We start from the raw sequence: 13,137 nt of genomic DNA, 5'->3' as shown, positions 1-13,137 counted from the left end.
TTATAGACCACGTTTTACCTGCCTTCATTTTAGCTCTGTGGTGGGTTGACCCTGGCTGGGTGCTCACCAAAGCCACTCTGTCACTGCCCTCCTCAGCTGGATGGCACAGAAAATAAAACAAAAAAACCCCAAACCAAAACAAAATACAAAAAACAAAACAAACAACAACAAAAAAAACCACACAAAAAAAACCAAAACAAAAAACCCTAAAAAAACCCAACAAAACAAAACAAAAAACAAAACAAACAAACAAAAACCCAAAAACAAAACAAAAAACCAAACAAAAAACAAACAAAACAAAAAAAAAAAAAAAAAAAAAAAAACCACGAAAAAAAGAACCTCGTGGGTGAAGATAAGGACAGGGACAGATCCGTATCAGACACCAGAGACTGCCACAGGTAAAACAGACTCAGCTCTGGGGAACAAGGGGACAGCCCCCAGCAGAAACCAGCCCACTACCAAAACCCTGCCATGAAACCCAATCCAAGCTGAGAGAAACAAAAGAATGAAAGAATAGAATAAAATAAATTTATGTAAAGTGTGGATTTCTAAGAAGAAGGATGCTGGTCCATAAATTCACCACAACAGAGAATTTGTTGTAAAATTCTGGTATTGCTGAAGTCTGAAATATAAAAATTGACCTTTCTTCATTCCAAAACATCCTAATATTTTTTCCTTATAGATCATAGTGCAAATATTAGATTAAACATAATGGCTGTTATTTATTCTAGGTCCTCAATTATCTAATCTGGAGCTCCTAGCAGAAGCACCAAAACTTCCATTTTATCATGCACTAAACCTGTCCAAACAACAAATAACACTTGACTGTTGCAATGTTCTCCTTCCTGTATCTCTGTAAATCAGTTAATGCTGAGAAAGTCTCCATGATGGCATTTCAGAAATACACAGATATGTACAAGGTAGTTTAAATAAAAAGCACCAAGAACACGGATTTGTTTGGTGAAGAACTGTGCAGCTTGACTGGCTGCACGTGAAAAATGCAGAAGCACTTGCTCTGTGCATCAATTTGTATCCAAAGCATGGAGTGTGCAGGAGATGCTCCTGATTGAGCTCTGCCAGCCTTTTGGGGTTTTCTGAAACGTGAAAGAATGGGTGAAATGTGGATTTAGACTTGAGTGTCGAGCCTTGTATGTCCAGAAATCTCCTGTCCTGTCCTGAACTGCAACCTCCAGACACAGCAAGTCAAGAATGCTGGTCAGCACAAGGCACCTTTTAAAGAATTCAGGCAGACTAAGTTTGCTCACAGCTCTTCTGGAGCTCAGACCACAGCTCAGTAATGCTTGTACAATACCAGTCTGCATTCCTGCCAAAATGAAACTCAGCAGGGGAGAAAAAAAAAAAAAAAATCCGTTCCTTTTGCCAAACAAATGCTAAATGCATAAAATGCAAGTATCCACAACACTCCCACACCTGACACTCAGAGCCAACTTCCCCAGTGTTACTTATCAAGCTGCTTGGAGAAGCTTACAGAGCTCATTCCTTGGGGTAAGATATTTTCTTAATGGGCAGCAAGTTTAGCCAGGCTTGTGCTGTTACCTAGTATTTTCCCTGGCTGTGTGTCAAAGAAAGGTTTTTAAGGCTTATGTTAAGAAATGATGTTTAGAATGATGCCAGGCCAGGCCATGAGCTGTTCTTAATCCTTCATATGTTTGCTGACTCCTGCAGAGCTGTGCTAATTCACACCAGCTGAGCAGCTGTCCTGCTCAAATGCTGCTTTATCCGAAAATCTGAGAGCAGCTCTGCACCTAAAGCCATGTGGAGTCAGCCATGCATCTGTAAGAAAGGAGAAAGGTCAGCCCAAGACCAGGAACTGAATATTTTTTTTTATTTCACTGTAGTGTTGTCAGACTTGTATCCCAACTTTCAGCTTTGAGCAGCACTGAAATCACTCTGACAGCATTTATCTGGGTGCAGAATCACACATTTAACAGATTCCTGACAGTTAAACAGATGCTTGTCTGTTAATTTGAAATATTTGATATATCAAGCATAATATCAGAAGCTCCAGGCCCCATGGAGCCCAAAATCTGTGTCCAGTGGTCATCCAGATGAGCTCTCAGGTGAGACATCCTCACACATGTACAACATGTGCCATAATCACTGATAATTCTGCAACCTAGCTGAGACCCTGGGCTGCCTCCTACAGTGAAGGCTTGACTCTAGATGCCTCTGATAAATAAGGTGGAAAAAAACCTGAAAAATAAAATAAAATAAAAAAAAATTAAACGAATTTACATTTCAAAGATTTGAAGCATTTACTGGGAGCCATGGGGTTGAAAAAAACCTTTAATCCTTCCTTTCTAGGCTAAATATGAAACAATTCTTGTTGTGAGCCCTGTCAAGTCACGGGCTGAAGTCAGTGGAAGGTTCTAATTGACTTCAGCTGTGGAATACATAAGGGATGACGAAGACACTCAAATGTTACAAAGAAAACTGATGAATTCTGGTTTACAGATTGCATGACAAAAGGGCTTTGTGAAAAAATCGGCTCACATCACTCCATAGGGAAAAAAAAAAAAAAAAAAAAAAGAAAAAAGAGAAGAGCTCTGAAAATATTCATTCTCTTGATAGCAGCTGAGTATTTGCAGCAGTCAGGAAATGGAGCAAAAAAGTTTCTGTTTCTGGCACATCAGATCTGAGTGACCTTGGGCACACAGCACTTCACCCGTGCCAGTCCAAAAAGCCAAGGCCACCTCTGTGGAGGGGTTTGTGAACTTTGAGATTCCTGCACAAAAGCCACTGCAGGTGACACTTGATACTCAGAGCATTTTATTAATGAGCTGTTGGTCAGGAACTTCCAGATTTTCTGCACTCACTGGCCCGTGCACAGCTCTGCACCAAGGGGAATAACCTCACAAACACGTTGGTTGCTCTTTGTTCTTTCCTCTACCTATTTTTTTTCTTTCCTCTTGGCTCTTCCACAGAGAGTTGCTTTAGGAATTTAAAGTTACACTGCAAACCCCATCTCTCTGCCCTGCAAACCAAGTCATTTTGCTATCATGAAAAGAAGCAATGGTGACAGCACTGGAATTTGTCTTTTTGCAACTGGCCTAGCAGGATGTAACTTGAAACGTGTGTGCATAGCTCCATATAGAGAAATATCCAATATTCAGGCAGAAATACAGAAATAATGGAGAGGAGAAGCTTAGGCCTTAAAATCATGATGGCTAGGACAGGATAAATCCAGTTTTTCCATGTGATTCCACTGAATAGAGTGAAGAAAGATTTGCTGCAGCTTAAGATGTTGAGTAACCTGGTCTAGTGGAGTTAGAATGGGATGACCTTCAGTTCCTTCCTAAAACCATCCTATGATTCTATGTACAATAATGTCCATTTATGCAAATTATGCTGCTCTTTAACAATCTTTCCAATTATATTTTAAATCTTTTTTTTTTTTTTAAATTGAAGAATATTTGATTGAGCATCTTGGTATTTTTTTTCTCCTCCTAAGTGCTTGACATTAATAACATCCATCTAGACAAACAGCAGAACCTTTTGCCACGTTTATTGTGATTGAAAATAAGAAAGTTTCCCGACAAAAAAAAAAAAATAATCAGGCTTTTCACAAATAAATACCAGATCACAAATGTTTCTCATAAGGCAATGCCTCCTGCCTACAGAGAAAGGGAAATATCAGCTCCCAAAAGCCACGTCTTCACTTTTGATAAGTACAATTGTTTAGAATTAAAGCAGCTGACCAGAGATTTCCTCTGAGTGGGTGCTTTGCTGCCGTTGTTTTTGAGCACTCAAACCCACAGATGATTTGAGCCAATATTGACCTTTAAATATCAGTTCTAGCACTTTGAGATAAATGAGTGTTGCTACTTGAGAGCTGTGTGAGACACACAGTGACCTGGGGAATGAGTGGCTGAGTTGCAGCACAATCAGTGGTAGCTCTGATTAATGAATACATACAGATGGGAAAAAATGGGAAATACTTGAGCTCCCTTTTTTTTTTTTTTTTTTTTTTTTAAATGTCTCAGTCCACAAAAGAACAAGGGGAGAAGGCATGACATTTTTAATGACATTTTTAGCCTCTTTTCCATTAGCAGGAATCGCTGAGCAGTGAGCTCAGCCTGCATTCAGGGCTCAGTGATGGAGAGGATTTTGCTGCTGTTATTTTCTCTGTCCCATTCCATCCTGCCTCTTTTGGCTCTGGACACTGGGCAGGGTTGCTGGTTGCCTTTGCTGGCCTTTCCCTGGCTTTTCTGGGATTGACTGAACTTTTGTGGGAAGAGCAAAATAATTGGAGTTGCTGGAGGAAAGGGAACTAAGAGCAGTTCCACTCAGGGCTTGTGGTGGCTCTGATGCTCTTCAGCAGACATTCAGGAATATTCAAATTAAATAAATCACAGATTATTGCAAATTTCTCAAAGCATGCAAGATCTTGGATTCTCAGCATGACTCTTTTCTATAGTTCTACTGCCTACACACCTTAATCACCTTTTGTTCATTGCCTCATGCATCTGAATTACCTGTCTGGACAAATTGCTGAGGCAATTTTTATAAAGAAATGTCTTTTTAATGTGAGAAGAGTTCTTTGGTTCATACTGTACAAAATTAAGCACTGAATTTTGAGAACCCAGCAACACTAAAAAGCACAGCACAGTACAACAACCAAACCTAAAAATATCTGGAGTTCCAATAATGCTAAATTTTACAATAATAGAGATTTTCCCCCCCCCAATAAAATATCTGCAAATGAACTCTATGATTATACAGGATACCATCAATCAGAAATGTATTTGAGGAGGAAATTTACCTTCTGAGTAATTAATGAAATTATTTTTCACTTCAAAAATTTCTTGCAGTTTTATTTAAAATCTCTGCTACTGGTTGCTACCACCAAATGGAATGCTGGATGAGGCTGATTCCACAACTGTTCTAGCAAAGAAATTAATTTATATTTTATATCTGTGTACTGTAGTGAAATATGGTAAAAGTACAAAGGTGATCACAGGAATGCAATTAGGAAATAAAATCTTCCAAAGGAAAAAAAAAAACAAAAAACCTCTAAAAGATAATTGGTTTTGTGAGTAGAGCATATTACACATAAAGCACTCCTACTGCTATTCACACTTCTGTGTTTAAGGTCAAGTCATCTTTAATCTGATGTGACACATGGGTAACATGCAAATTCCCTAACCTAATGTTACAAGAATGCACATAAATATTTCAATATAAGTGGAAAGACAAACACAATTCATCTTGTCTAAACACACATCCTCTTTTCCCTGCATCACCCTCACTAGTCAAAGACTATGATCTACTGTAGACATTTCCAAAACTATAAATCTTGCAGCATTTGCTAATGATTCTCTGGCAATGACAGAGAAAAGTAGAAATCTAGCTTTTAAAAAAAAAAATTCTCTGAGTGAAATACAAATTCTGCTTTCTTAAAAATCAAGAAAGTGCTCCAAAGATATGCCTGGATAAAACTCAATAGCACTAAGGGAGTAAGAGTGGGGATTTACACACCATTAATTACAACAATTGAACTGGGTACCTGTGTCAGGTCATGGAACTTCATGGATTAAAATTGTTCAGATAAATCCTTCCTCTCCAGGGCCAGGAGAAAGGCACGTCCCACTTTTCATAATCATTAAAAAACAAACCTTTACACACTGAAGTAATTAAAATACTAAAAGATATGTGCAGGTTTCCTAATATTAACATTGGACATAAAAGAGGGACTATGGAAAAATAATGGGTTTTATACTGGAGGTATTGGAAACTGCTCTTGCATCATTGGGAGCCTGGAGATCTCTTTTCCCTCACAGTTTTCAGGAAAATGAGGACAGTGCATGGAACTGGGGAGGCACAAGTACATGATAACATAGATTAATTGCAGATTTTTCTGTGGCAAACTCAGTAGCTGTGAAAACACAATAAATTCTATTACGTAGATGTCAATCTACTTTAGATTTTGTGTTTTACTATACCATCACTTCAAAGATAGGAAAAAGCAAAACAGAACTGTAAAATTAAATTAAGTGCAAGAATTCAACAGGACCCTGATTTATTAAAATCACAGAGCAAAGATGCCATGCCCCACACAGGGTATATATTCTATTTAATCCAGAAATTTGGCACACCCAAAACCATGGAGTGACTTTCCTTACACTCCTCCATCACCAATGTTGGAACAAAATTAAGATCATTCCAACCACATGAAATTGTTTGATTTGTGCTTGACAGCATTATTTTAAAGACAAATTATGTATCTCAAACCTGTAAGAAAATCTCTCCAAAATAATACTTTTAAAAATATCTACTAGCAAGTGCATGGTACATTATGAATTCAGGGGCTGGAAATCCCTTGGTCCAAGATTCCATCCAGCAGGAGGGAATTCCACGAATAATTAATTACTCTGACAGCAACTAATGCTAATGTAAGGTGGGGGAGGACAAGAGAAACTCCCCTACTGCCTTCCCAACTTTTCTTTTATTTCTGTAAGAACTAATGTGACTGTCACCTTCTCTGCTCCTCAGAAATGAGCACAGGCTGGATGAGCTGCAGCAGATCCAAAGATGGTTATTTCTTCTCTCTGTTTCTAAACAGAAATTCTCTTTTAAACTGCACATGATGGGAGAGTGATGGGTTCTCAAAACCCTCCACTTCAGCTGGAGCAGCAGCTGCTGCAGGGATGACAACAGGTAAGAGAGATGTCCTTACATCTGGGGGCTCAAGTCAGGAATCTTAATAATTCAGCTGTAAGTAAAGTACATTATGGATGTAAGACTGCAATTACTGCTCAGTGATCCTCTATTATTTGTGTCTTTTATGAACACTGAGATGTGAATGCTGATATTCACATCATGGAACTCGTTACTGCTGACAGCTTGGCAAAGGTAAGTTCATGGAAATAAATGTAGCTCCAAGCAATTTCCAGTAGGAGAGGAACTGGCACATTTAAAGGAACTTGCTGGAGAATGGGCAAAACCTCCCAGCCATAAAAGGGATTGAGTATCTTTTCTGGAATGAATTTCCAAGGTGGATAGTGGGGGGAAGAAATAAAACCAAAAAACCAACCAACCAACAACAACAACAACAACAACAAACAAACCAGAAAAACAATAACAAACAAACAAACAAAACAACAAACAGTGTTTTTTGGTGGTTTTTTTGTGATTTTGTTTGGTTTTTTTAAATTTATAAAAGACATTACATGGTGAAGTTTGCAATATGTAAAAATGAACTCGATGACCAGAAGATTCCAAGTTCTATCATGTATATCCATTTTGTCATTTAAAACACAATAAAGCTAAGATTGGACACAAATTAGAAACAATTCACCAGAAATTTTCTATTTGTGCTTTCCTCCTCAAAAAATATATTCTATAATCTATATATCCTATACAACTTTTCCTATACATTATATACCAGGTCTTTGGCAGAGGAGAGCTGCAGAAAAGGTATTTGAGATTCTCAAGTTCTACTGAAATAAAAATAATCTAGTCCCTTTATTACTTGCAATCCAAGCAAATCTCATCACCCCATGATCACTTTATTTCCATAAATAATCTGAAAAAGCAACACTCAAAACACAGGAGCCACACACGAATATGGAAATAAACCACCAAACCAAACTAGATGTCAGTAAATTGAAAATCTACGTGTAAATGAAATTATCTAATAGCAAAATCAAGGCATTAGCTAAAAATCCATATTGTTTAAAATGGCCACTCCTCAATAATCCAGGTGTTTATAACTGTGCTGATTTGGGGTTAATGTGCCCCAGCACATTCTGTAACACATCCTGTCACCAGTGTCAGGCAGATGAGCAGAGTCATCTTTCTGCTCTCTAATGGTTGCTTTCCCTTTCCTGTTCACATTGCATTTTTTTTCAGCTCTTCCTTCTATACTGTGCTTCTGTTTTTCTGGTTTGATTATGTTCATCAGAGCTATAAATAAATAAACAAAGCACAATAGTCACTGATTGCTATTTTATATGCTGCAATTCTAAGATACAGAATTTCTGAGACAGAAAAAAAAATCTCTGATCTCCAGGATAGTACTTGTTCTATTTCTGGAGTAACCACCAATAGAAAAAATCGCATTAGAATAACAAAAGCCTCATTTTTTTTTTCCCAGTGATGGTGAAAAAAAAGAAACATTCAAACTCTTCTTAATAAAAAGTTTTCTTAAACTCACAGTTTGCTATGACACTGCTGAAGAAATTCTGAGCAAAGGAGTAGTTATAGTTCTAGAGAAAGAGACCAGAAAAAGGAGCACATTGGTTCCCCTTCCTCTTTGAACCCAATAAACCCCAAGAGTTTCTTGGCATTTTCACCTCTTCTTTACTCTTAGCTACAGAAAAAAAAATTGATCTTTGGCTGCTCAGCCTTTGGGTCAACATCCTGCAGGAAAGGTGGCTGCAGTTTTGACAGATTCCTGTGATTTCTTGATTTCCTGGTTATTTTTAACTGGAGTGGTCACTGCTGCCCAGTTTCTCCAGCCTGACAGCCAGACCTGGCTCCAGCAGGGTGGGATCTCCTCCCAGGGGAGACACAACTCTCCAAAGCAGGGATTCCCTCAAATTTGACCCTGCTTCTCTTAATAGATATCAAAAAGAGCAGGGGCAGAGAAAAAAATTATGATTGCATGCAGCTGAAGAAAGGAGAAACCAAAGAAAATGATGTAAAATATATTTGAAAAGAGGTAACAAGGCAAACTTCAGAGCTCAAAAAGAGTTTAAAGTGGTTGAGTTCTCATGTCCAAGCTGGCCATCTGTAACTGCAATCCTTCTCCAAAATCCCTCATTTTACAAGGGGGACTCATTGCTGGATAAACTGCTGGAAAGTTCTGGAAAGTTTAAGAAACTCAGGATCAACCAAAGCAACATGATGGTGATGGCATTTTCAGTGATAAATTCAGTGAAATTCTACCTGAATGTGAAACCCTATCTACTAGATCAAAAATACTGACAATTATGATGTTTTTACAAGTTTATAATGAGCAAAAGTCCTGAAAGCAGACCCTAATTTCAGGTTTGTGGTTAAGCAGACTTCTGAACTATTCATATGCAAAACAGGAATTTCTGAAAACCCCGTAATTTTAATAGTGGGAGTTTGCTTTCTGTTTTGTTAATTATAAATGTTCCACATTCAGGCTTTCATTTTGTTTCAGGGCTTTCTCTCTGAACTTTCTGACTTTTCAAATAGAGACTCTGCTCATAACATCTCAGAAGTTAACTTGGATTCCAATCAAAATGACAAAAAATTTAGGAAGTCTGAAAGGGAAAAGAAACTCTCAAAAAAACCCCAAATTAATAGGCTGTTTGCAGCAGTATTAAAAATGGAATTCTTTGGCCTCTGCTGGTGTTGTTTGGATATGTCACAGGCTGTTACATCAGTCATGTTCTGTTATGTTAACATGTTGAGATGAATCACAGCAAGGCCACAGCAGCCAAAAAATGTCAAACACCAACACCTGACACAAAGTGAGAACCAGCCCTTATGTGTGCTCAGGCCTTTGATTCCCCAGCAAATATTGCACAGAAACACACAGCCCAGAGAAAAAGAGAAAATTAAGTCTTTTTTTCCCATCAGATGAGTTTTTCTTTAATTAAAAGAACCCTACAAGTTGAAATACCATAAGGCTTCATCTTCCCAAATCATCACCTTCCCATTTTAAAGACAGATATATTTATTCACCCTCTTGTCATGAAAAAGCAAAAGATCAAAGTCTGTAACGAGGAATGATGGAAAGTCCCTGAGAAAACACGAGCATGTCTTGTTTCTGGGATGTGACACAGAGGTTGATACCTCCAACCAGGTAACAAAATAAAAGCAATGTGGAATTTCTTATTCCTGATGAATTATTAGCAACTCATAAACCAGAGAAGAAATGATTTGGAGTAACATACTCAAATATAAGTAGAAATGTACCTGTAATTTTTTATACCATGTCAGGTCTCTGATGGAGAGAATTTTAATTTATTTATCAATATAGGTTTGAAAAAGCTCCAAAACAAGAGGCTTGTGAATAAATTCAGTGACTACTGTTACCTTTCAGTACCATAGTAAACAACGAGGGCCCCTGATATTACAATAACCCTCTGTGCTGTTCTGACACCACTTCTAATTGATCTAACAGCTGACACAAAGGCTCTTTTGGATCAGTTTATGGATGATTTACATCTGTGGTCAAAACATCTCTTCATTTTCCCTATTACAGGATTAATACGTTGATCTGTCATTTTACTGGTTAATTGTTTTGTTTTGTTTTGTTTTTTTCTGGTAGCCCTGAAGCTCAGTTTCTCTCTATGCAATTAAAACATGCAGCCATGTCAATGTGATCCTCTTTTTGTGCACATCTTGCAGGGAACAGACCAGTGAGGAGCCCATGGAAAAAAAAAATGGTGCAACAGCAACTTCATGCACGCCTTGAATTATTCCACTGCAAGTGTTAACCTCCCACTGCATTTACATTTGGAAAGTTAGTCCTCCTGAACTCACTCCAAGCATTAGAAAGGCTCACAGGGCTGGATTTAATAAAACAACTTGGTCAGAGTAGCTTAAATTTATACAAGTACAAAGGGAAGTCATTAGAGATGCAGTTCACATAAAAGCCACGCACTTATGCATTTCAATTCTGCCCCTTTTTCTACTTTAGCAGAAGTACATGAGAAGAAGAAGAAAAAAAAGAAGATCAAAAGCTGTGGAAGTTTTGCAAGAAGCCAAGTTACTTCATATGACCATATAACAAAGTAATGTTATTTTCTAAGTCAATGTGGCCTTAAGTGCCTTAAATACGCCTGGAGCTTGCTGGAGGCAAACACCTCCTGCAGACCATCCTACTTCTTGTCTACTTTTTGTTCATTCATTAGGAAGAGTTCTCCATCTCATGTCTTACCTTCCTCAGTCTTCCTCCTGCTCTGGGAGCACTTTAGTTACTTTGAGATCACCTCAGCCTCTCCCCCCCATCCCTGGCTGTGCACACCAACACCTGGCCATGCACAGAAATGGGGTTTTTGTCCAGTCTGCCCCTACAAACACTGCTCTTGTGGTGTCCTTTGCCTGTAGGTTTGCTGTGCTTAACAGGATTACCAGCTGTCACTAAATTCATGTGCTGCTCATAAATCTAACTGAATTATTTGGACAGCTGTTCATCTGGGCATAAACACATTAATTCTAATAGCCACATTAGTTCTACAAGTTTATTTGTTTGGTTGGGATTTTTTTAGCTTTTACTCAGCATAATTACTTCTGACACTCTCCCATCAAATAACTTTTTGCTGCTGAGAGTTTTCATACTTTTGTTTGTTTTAAGCCAAACCACTACAATTTTTTTTTCATAGCAGATGCTGTAACATGATGGACAGGCTGTCATAAACAGATGGACTTGCTCTAAATCCAACCTCAAAAAAAAAAACAACAAAAAACAAAAAACAACATCCCATCAAGGATGGAGAGCTGGTCTCCTGGGAGAAGCAGCCAATACTCAGCACACCTTCCCCAGTGCAACTTCCCTGGGCAAATTCCAAACAAGAAACCGTGGGAATGCCAATAGGAAAGGGAAACAGAGGCAGTGTTTTAGCCAAAATACAGCAACCAGCTCATCACCATGCACAGGCTATCCCTGCTGTGGGATGCTGATGTGGTAACAGACACAGCATGGGGACACAGGTGGGACAAGAGGAGGAGGAGGAGGAGGGAGCAGGTGAGGATGTGGATCAGGAGCCAGAGAATGGCTCAGTAAAGGATCACACACTCGTCTCTGCCTCCTGTACCTATAAATCCAAAGGCAGCAAGACGTGCTCATCTATATTCTGTGCACAGCAGGCTTCCTTTGTGCTGAGGGAAATGGGGCAGATTTCTATTCTATTGACTCTCCAGCACTGGAGTGAGCTTCTGAAGCAGTTTCCTCTCCCTCCTTCCTGAGGGCTGCTGTGTTTCACGGCTCAGCAGACCAAGAATGACTACCTGGTACCATCCCTGGCACACAGCACAACCAACTACTGACCACAGCACAGCTAAACAACCTCCTCATTCCGTCTGAAAAGTCACTGATATTGGATTCCTTGAGATTCTAGCAGCTTGATCATAAAGCATCCATGTGTTTCTTTATTTCTCTGGATTTATGGGCGCCCTGGACATCTCTGAATCTGATGTATTTTAACAGAAGCATCTGAAATAAATTGCTGTGTGCTTAAGTGTGGTTAACTTCTCTGCAATTATTTATCCCCTTCTGTAAAATATACTGCAAGTACATGAAGTAGGGAAAAAAAAATCATTAATATCTAAATTCAGACGTGATCATCAACCTGCCTCTGGATGTCACTGTTCTGTGAGAGCTGAAAACATTTTAGGGAAGAAAAAGGTGAAAAAACAAAAGACTGAAAAAAACCCACTGATTTTCTACAGACTTAAGATGCAGAACATTCTAAACTCTGAGATTAAAAAAAAAAAATATTTGTTACATTCTTCCTTTTATTTCCACGTCCAGAAGGGTTCTGTTGAGAGGGTGGATATCTGAAAAGAGAGAGCTCTGTAAATTGCCTGCATAAAGCCAAGCAAACAGCTGCACTGTAAAAACATTCCTCAGGAATTTCACAGACATTATCTGAACGAGATGGCACAGAAAAGAGCAAGTGGATTTTCCATTATTCCAATGCATTTACTGTGTTCTGATGGACTGCTGTGATAAGAAAAGGAGGCACAAATCAATTTGGATTTTACATTCCATTTAATTGCATATACATGCGAGTGTGTTGGGGCTTTGTGTGCAATCTGTGAGCTGTCATCAGCACAATAAAGCTGCTTGTATCACTTGCACCACCACAACCAATTTTATATATCTTTGCATCTGGGAACCAGAAGAAAATTCTTGGTTGAAGATTGCTAGGCTTGAATCAAGATCCACTAAAGCCTTTTTTTTTCCTAATCTGCCAGAATGAAATGGCTTAAGGCAGGCAGAATTTTTCCCATATAACTTCTCTGGTTACTGCAGAGATGAAGTAAATATACTGCATCAGAGCAGAATAAATTTTACAGTACTCCAGGCTTGCCTGCCACTCTAGTTATGCTTTGTTTTACTCTCCAGGAAGCAAAGCAATGCAGAATGTCTCGTTTTTGCAGTGAGGGATCTGGCAGCCATCTGCACAGTTCCAG

At 38.6% G+C, this 13,137-nt stretch overlaps 1 long non-coding RNA gene across 1 annotated transcript; it reads left to right on the top strand.

Moving 5' to 3' along the window:
- The first annotated feature begins 1,437 nt into the window (after positions 1-1,437).
- On the top strand, positions 1,438-12,734 carry LOC148222137 (uncharacterized). The gene is made up of 3 exons (XR_015806921.1): positions 1,438-1,506; positions 6,584-6,678; positions 10,348-12,734. It is a non-coding gene; the product is annotated as an uncharacterized LOC148222137 (long non-coding RNA).
- Positions 12,735-13,137: the final 403 nt, after the last annotated feature.

The sequence above is a fragment of the Sturnus vulgaris genome, chromosome 14, assembly GCF_052056855.1.
Source record: "Sturnus vulgaris isolate bStuVul1 chromosome 14, bStuVul1.hap1, whole genome shotgun sequence".
Taxonomy (NCBI): Eukaryota; Metazoa; Chordata; class Aves; order Passeriformes; family Sturnidae; genus Sturnus; species Sturnus vulgaris.
The sequence above is the reverse complement of the archived record's forward strand: the minus strand, read 5'-3'. Positions and strand labels throughout refer to the sequence as shown.